The sequence below is a fragment of the Sturnus vulgaris genome, chromosome 29 (genome assembly GCF_052056855.1).
Source record: "Sturnus vulgaris isolate bStuVul1 chromosome 29, bStuVul1.hap1, whole genome shotgun sequence".
Lineage (NCBI taxonomy): Eukaryota > Metazoa > Chordata > Aves > Passeriformes > Sturnidae > Sturnus > Sturnus vulgaris.
In genome coordinates this window covers 3951794-3960018 of record NC_142271.1, presented here as the reverse complement: position 1 = coordinate 3960018, position 8225 = coordinate 3951794, and positions in this window count along the sequence as shown.

Genomic DNA, 8225 nt, shown 5'->3' with positions numbered 1-8225 from the left:
GCTCCCTGGGGCGATGTCTGGGGCTGCTGGGCTCAGAGGTGACGGCGTCACCGCCACCACAGAACGCTGAGAACGCTGAGAAATCCAGGTTGGAGCAGCAGCAGCAGCACATCACGAGCGGGCCAGCCCAGAGTTCAGGGTTTGCTCCGTGTCCCCGCAGGGCCCCACGAGGATTTGTCCCCGTGCCGAGCGTCACGAGGAGCCGGTGGGATGTTTGTGAAGTTGTTTTCAATCCCACTGCTGCGTTTTCCTGTGTTTAAGAGCCCAGCGTGCAAAGCACCACAGGGAGAGGCTGCAGCCGGCCCGGCAGCAACAGCGGGGACTGTGGCACTGTCCCACTGTCCCACTGTCACACTGTCCCACTGTCACACTGTCCCACTGTCGCACTGTCGCACTGTGGCACAGTCGCCGTGCCCTGGGTCACCGACCCCACAGATCGCTGGATTTTGCAATTTTGGAATTGCAATGGATTTTGGAGTTTCGGCTCCGTGTTCCCAGAGCGGGGCTGGAGCCAGGGGACAGCTCTCACATCCCTGGTGGTGCCACAACCCTGCTGCCACCACTGTCACCACCGCTCTGCTGCCACCAGCGCAGCTCAGAGGGACAAGGGACAGGCGCTGAGACGCCACCGCTGCGGCCGCATGGGAATGGGAATGGGGGCACCAAGAGGGACTGGAGCCCTCTGACCGCTCGGGATTTTCCCCGGAGCTCCATCCTGAGGGCAGAGTTGTCACTTAGGGTGAAGCATCGGCTCGGTGACGTCCTGTCCTTGGGAAAGCCGCCCCACCCGGGAGCTCCCGCTCAGCCCGGCAGCCGATTTTTGGAGATTTTGGGAGCTGATCCCGGCGTGGATTTGGCCCCTTTTGTGTGTCCCTCCAGCCTCCTGCTCCGGTGGATTTTGGGTTCTCAGTGGGGTTTTTAATGCAATTCTGCACGTGAAGCTTGGTGGGGACAGCACCGGGGGCCACCGACCCCGAGGGGCTCCGGGGGACTCAGCCCATGGAAAAAGTGAGGATTCCCCAAACTTTTCCATCCCTGTAACCCACCCAGAGCTGCCGAGCGGCCCCTCCCGCTTCCAGCAGGGCCCTTCTGGCTCTCCCCGCCTCTGCCCAGGGCGTTTTAGGGCAGCGCCCGGGCAGCAGCTGGAGCTGCGGGCGGTGCCGGCATCGCTGGGGCAGCCCCTGAGCCACCGGGACCGAGCCAGCCCCACATTCCGGGCTGGTGACCTGCCCTGCCAGCACACCTGTACCCCCAGGGGATGGAGGGATGGATGGGGGGATGGATGGATGGATGGATGGATCCATGGATGGATGTTGGGTGGGTGGGTGGATGGATGGATGGATCCATGGATGGATGGATGGATGGATGTGGGCAAAGGGAGCCCAGGGGATTGCCTGGAGCTGGTGGGAAGTGGAGCTCGGCTCCCTGGGCAGGGGAGGCTGTGCCAGAGGGGAAAAAGAGCCAGGAGTGAGGGTGCCAGTGCTCGGCTCAGGGATGGGTGGAGATGAGCATCCCTCTTCCCCTGAACTGACAGCTCGGCCTAATAACCTAAAAAAAATATATTAAAGAGTACTGGGGAAGGGGAAACTTCCCCTCTGAACCACAATTTTGTGGGTCCAGGATCTGTGCAGCCCCGGCTTTGAGGGGAACAGGGCTCCCCGTGCTGGCAGTCCCCAGCACGGTGGGAGCTGTGCCGTGCAGGGAAGTGCTTTACAGGGATTTTGGGGCCGGAAAGCAGTGGGGCTTTACCCACAGCCACAGGGGTAAATGGTGCCACCTGTGCCACGGGCATTGGCACAGCCTGGAAAAATCCGTGCATCAACAGTGAGGGACCAGCAAGCACTGCCCGCCCTGGCTGGGGGCTGCTGGGCCCTGGGCAGGGTGGGCTGGGTGGAAATCCGGCCCCATCCTGGCTCTGGAAAACTCCAGGGATGGAGGTGAGCAGGAAAACACTCGCTGTGTCCGAGGGTCACGGCTGGTTCAGCACGCTGAGAGGAGTGTGCTGAAAAGAAGGATTTTTTTTTTTTTTCTCCCCAAACCTTCGTCCTCTGTTACAAAAGGACGATAGAAAGGAGCAGCCTGAGCAGGGGCTGGGGTGGGTGCGAACCCGCTGTGTCCGAGTGAATCCCGCAGCGATCACACCCAGCCTCATCCTGCGCTGCTCCAGGGAAGGCTGTGGGATCTGGCCGGATTTGGGAAAACAAGGCCGTTCCTGTAGGTGTGGGATGTGCTGACCCACATTCACAAACTCTGGCAACCCAGCACCGCTCCCGGCGCCGCCGCCGCCAAAATAAACCCAGCCCGGCTCTCGCAGCTCCCGGCTGCTCCTCGGGCTCCTCGGGGGGAGCAGGGGCTGGGCGCCATCTGCCCTGGATCTGCACCCCAAAACCTCCAGACCTCCACTCCAAAACCCCCAGATCTACACCCCAAACCCCCTCGGATCTACACCCAAACCCCCCTCGGATCTACACCCAAAAACTCCCAGATCTACACCCCAACCCCCCCGGATCTGAACGCCATCACCCCCTGGACTACATCCCAAAACTCCCAGATTAATACCCCAAAACTCCCAGATCTGCACCCCCTAACCCCTGGATCTACACCCCAAAACCCCCAAATCTGTACTTCATAAATCCCTGGATGTGCATCCCAAAAATCTGCACCTCAAAACCCCCGGATCTGCACCCCAAAACTCCCAGATCTGCACCTCAAAACTCCCAGGTCTACACTCCCTAATCCCTGGATCTACACCCCAAAACTCCCAGATTTGAACTCCATAACCCCTGGATATGCATCCCAAAAATCTGCACCCCAAAACTCCCAGATCTGGACCCATAACCCCTGGATCTGCATCCCAAAAATCTGCACCTCAAAACCCCAGGATCTGCACTCCAAAATCCCCAGATCTGCACCCCAAAACTCACAGATCTGCACCTTAAAACTCCCAAATCTGGACCCATAACCCTCGGATCTGTGCCCCAAAACTCCCGGATCTGGACCCCATAACCCCTGGATCTGCATCCCAAAAATCTGCACCCCAAAACCCCCAGATCTGCACCCCAAAACTCACAGATCTGCACCCCAAAACCCCCAGATCTGCACCCCAAAACCTGTGGGTCCCCCATCGCTCCCCGTCCCCCCAGACTGGAGGCGTTGGACATTGAAACCTCCTTGACCTTCCCGTCTCCGGCGAGGATTTTGCACTAAAGCCTCGACTTTTCGGTTCAAAGAAGGTTTTGCAACATTCCCGGCACCCATCCCTCGGCAGAGGATTTGAAAAGAAAATAAATAAATAAGAGAAAACGCGTGTGATCCTGGAAAACAAGGAATGAAACAACCCGGAGTGTGGTGGGATGGGGCTGGGTCCCGGGGCTGTGCAACCCCAGCCGTGTTTTTTTGGGGTCTGAGCCATCACCCTCGCCCCTGATTTGTGGAGCAGAATTCTCCTGTCCCTGTGCACACACAAAAATCTCTAAATAAAATAACCTCCCTCAAACCCTTCTGGTGGGGGGAGGAGGCTCTGCCTGCCTGGCTGGGTCTGCAGTGAATGACCCCACTGTTTTACATGTGCTGCTGAAAGATTTTGATGAGTCACGAGCTATTTCTGTAAATAATTAAAAAAAAAAAAAAAAAAGGCAAAAGAAAAAAGAAGGAAATGGACATTTAATATTAAAAAAAAAAAAAAGGCAAAAGAAAAAGAAGGAAATGGATATTTAATATTAAAAAAAAATTAAAAATGAGGCCCCACGAACGTTCATCTTTGGAAGATGGAAAAATTCAAGACTTCTCCAAAATTTCCTGCATTCCCTTCACTCTGTGCTCCGTCCTGGGAGGGGTGTGGGTTGGTTTGGGGACAGAGGCACAGGGACATCGGGCACTGCCACCCACCCTGGGGGCATCAGTGGTGCTGGGGGTGTCACAGGACTGAGCATCATTTGCAGGGGCTGGAGCTGCGAAAATCACCTTGAGGAGCACCCAGGGGTGGGGAGGAGCCCCCTCGGCCACTTTGGGGTTCTCACAGGGTCAGCAAAGCTCCCCAGGACATCCTGCTGTGGGCAGGACACGGAGCCACACTCCCAACAACGTCCCCTTTGTCCTCCCTCCTGGCCCGGGCTGCTGGCCCAGGTTTCTGCACTGCTGGGGACGAGCTCAGGCTTTTGGAGAGCTTGGGGTGGCAGAAATGGGAGCTGACACCCACCCAGGGCCTGCTCCCACCATTCCTGCGTTTTTCCTCCTCACAATTATTCTTCTCCCCGTTTTTTTTGAGCCCCTCCCAGGGCAGGGGTTTCACAGCAACCCCATGGGTGGCCCAGGAATGAGTGGGCTGAGGGTTTTGGGGTCTCTTCTCAGCCCCAATCTCAAGACCCCCAGGGAAAGCCCAGATCTCAGAGCAAGAACCCTTTGGTCATTTCCCTTCCTGAGTCTGATATTCCAATGTCTTAATGCTCATTTAAGAAAAAAACAAACCCAAAGAACAGAGAAAAAAACAGAGTTTTCCCTCCTGTTTTTGGTTCTTTGGAGCTGTTTGGAAGCTGTGCTGGCTCTGGGTTATCCAAGGCAGTGACTTCCCCCAGTTGTGCTTCAGGGATGAGCAAAAATCCCATGGATTTGGGACAAAGCATCAAGACGTTCAAAAATCCCATGAAATTGGGGCAAAGCTTTGGGTTGTACAAAATTTCCATGGATTTGGGACAAAGCATCAAGGTGTTCAAAAATCCCATGGATTTGGGACAAAGCTTTGGGTTGTGCAAAATTTCCATGGATTTGGGACAAAGTGTTGGAGTGTGCAAAATTTCCATGGATTTGGGACAAAGTGTTGGAGTGTGCAAAATTTCCATGGATTTGGGACAAAACCTCGTCCCAGCTGGAGAGAAGGGAGGGATCCGTGTGGATACAGCTCTGGAGAACCCCGAGGGAAGAGCAGGAGGGATTGGTGCCTCCTGCCAGAGTTTTTTTGGGGTGCAGGAAGTTGTTGTGCACCAGGCAGGGATTACTGGTCCCAGTGTCCCCTCTGATCCACAGACTGGTTTTGCAATCAAACTGGGAGAGCTTTCACGTCCGTGCCAAAAACAACAACAACAACAACAACAACAAAGACTAAAAAAGTTTCGAGTTGGAAAGTTAAAATCTCCAAGTGTTAAATCCATCAGAGCCAGGGATGCTCCCAGCCATGACCCCGGGGAGCTGCGGGACTGGGGGAGGATGGGGACACTGGGGGGGGGACAGGGACACTGGGAGGGGATGGGGATACTGGGAGGGGATGGGGACACTGGGGGGAGGATGGGGATACTGGGGGGGGGATGGGGATACTGGGGGGGGGATGGGGACACTGGGAGGGGATGGGAATACTGGGAGGGGACAGGGACACTGAGGGGGGATGGGGACACTGGGGGGGGACAGGGACACTGGAAAGGGACAGGGACATTAGTGGGGAGTGGGGACACTGGGAGGGGATGGGGACACTGGGAAAGGGACAGGGACACTGGGGCGGACAGGGACACTAGGGGGGATGGGGATACTGGGGGGGATGGGGACACTGGGGGGACAGGGACACTGGGGGGAGGATGGGGATACTGGGATGGGATGGACAGGGACACTGGGAGGGGACAGGGACACCTGGAGAATGGGAGCTCCTGCTCCTCTGCTTTTGCAGGGGCTGCTGTTGCCCCATCCATCCCCATTCCCATCCCAGAGCTCAAAAATCCCGTGAATTCTGTAAAAACTCTTCTGATTTTTTTATTTTTTGTTTTGTTTGGTTTTTTTTTTTTTTTTTTTTTTTTTTGGTTTAGTTTGTTTTTTTTCCCCCCCCAATAACCTTAAGCAAACCAGGCCAGCAGCACGATAGGTAATTTCTTTTATTGCATTTTATAATGCCATTGTCCATACAGATTACATGCAGCTAGACCTACTGTACAAGGGTTTACCGTCTGCCCACGCAGACACACGGAGCTCGGAGTACAAATACACAGCCAGGCGATTTCCTTTATACAGCACGAGGAGGGAGGGAGGCAGGGAGGGGAGGCAGCGAGGGAGGGGAGGGGTCGCTTTTTACACATCCGCCCCCTCGGACCTCACCCCACCTCGCCAGCATCACCTTCCCACCCGGAGGATGGGAATAAAACAGAAAAAAAAAAAAAAAAAAACCAAAAAAAAAAAACCCCAACAAAACAAAACAGGAAAAGGTCGTGGCAGGGCTGGCGCTCCCCGGTGGGGGGATGTCCCCAATTTGTCGCGGCCCCTGGCTCTGGGTGTCCCGACCTTCCCCAACGCTTCCAGGACAAAAACCTAGATCCAGGGAGATGCTGCGGGCCGTGAGGTTGGCCAGGGGTGTAAACAAAGCAAAGAAACCCTTTGGTTTGATGCAGGTTCGGCTGCTGCTCTCCTGTCCCCTCCCTCCCAGCACTGGGCTCTTGACTCCCCTTCCCCAGGTTTGGGGAAAAGAAATCACGGAGGAATTAAAATAAAGAACAAACGTGGGAAAGTGAGTAATTCCTTCAGTGGGAGATACCAGAAAAATGCCTTTAGGTCCGGGGAGGTGCCCAGGGCTCCCCCTCACAGAAGTGCCCCAAGGGTGGAGAGAAACAGGAAATAAACCACAAAAATACAGAATAACCCCCTCCCCCCCCCGAAAAAAAAAAAAAAAAAAAAAGAACAAATTGTGTTAGTAGGCCGAACGCCAGAATATCTCAATATATACAGACACAAATTCTGCCACGTGTTTGGTCCTTGATCCTCCCTCCCGCAGCGTTTGAGGTAAAACTCGCAGAATTCCGGAAAATTCCAACCAAAAATGAAGCAGAGGGGTGGGAAGGGAGGAGGCAGCGAGGCAGGAGGGGACACGCAGTACCTGGGCTCAGGTGGGACCCTGCAGAGGTGGCCAGGCTGGCTGGGGGTAAAAAAAAAAGGAATTAAATTCACCCCTGAGTATCAAACTGGGCACGTTTCCCTTTGGAATCGTGGAATTCCCGGGGGGGGGGGGGGGGAAGTGGGGGGAGGGAAAGGCATCACCTGGAGCCACTGGGATTTTCCAAACCTGTGCATTGTGTTTTAAGGTAAAAAAAAAAAAAAAAAAAATCCTCCTTTATATTTATATATTTATTTTTATATATATAATATATAGGGAGTGCTCTTTGGGAGCCGGGATGGGGTCAAGGAGCATCGGGAATTTTTGGAGAGGTCCTCAGGGGTTTGGGAGGGATGAGGAGGATTTGGGCTGAATCCATGGGGATCTGGAGGCCTTGGGATGCATTTTGGGGGTGTTTGTACCTCTGGGAAAGCTTAAAAAAAAAAATAATCACACCCCGAGGAGCTGGGGGAAAAAAAAAATAAAGGGAGAGGAAGAAGGTGAAGGAAAAGAGGCAGGAATGGGAAAAAAGGGGAACAGCCACTGAGCCATCCCAAAAAATCAGTGAACAGCAGGGGCTGGAAAAGAGGGACAATAATTCCCAAAATCCCAAAGCTTGGATGGAGGCAGAGATTCCCTGTGGAGGGTGAGAATCCCAAATTCTGGCTGGTCCTGCCCTTCCTGCTCCTTGCTGGGAATAAAGCAGCAATAGGTGATAAAACCCCCATGGCAACTGTAAACTTGTTCCAAAAATGAGTTAAATTAAAGAGTGAGGGGAAAATGGGAAAAGGAAAAAAAGTAAGAAGGAAAAAATGGGAAGGGGGGAAGAAAAATGGATTAAAGGAAAAGGAGAAAAGGAAAGAGGGGGAAAAGTGGAATAAAGGAAAATGGAGGGAAAAGGGAAAGAAGGAAAAAAAGAAGACAATGGGGAGAAAAAAGAAAAAAGAAAAAAAAAAGAAAAAAGAAAAACAAAAGAAAAAAGAAAGAAAAAAGAAAACAGAAAAAAAAGAGAAAAAAGACAAAAGAAAAAAAGAAAAGGAAAAAGGAAAGAAGGGAAAAAGGGAATAAAGGAAAATAGGGAAATAAAGCAAAAATAAAAAAGGAAGAGAGTAAAAAGGGCGAATAAGGGGAATAAAGAAAAAAGAAGAAAAAAGGAGAAGATGAAAAGGGAAAAAACGGGAAAGAGGGAGAGGAAAAAAAAGGAGAAAGAAAGAAAAAAGGGGAAAAAAGAAAAAGAGAAAAAAAGAAGGAAAAAAAGAGGAAAATATAAAGTAGGGAAAAATCCACGGTGCCTCGCAGCTCCTTGGGCAGCACAAGGGGGGGCTCGGTTGGTGCCCCCCAGCCCGGGCAGGGGCCGGGAATGGGGAAAGGGCCGGGAATG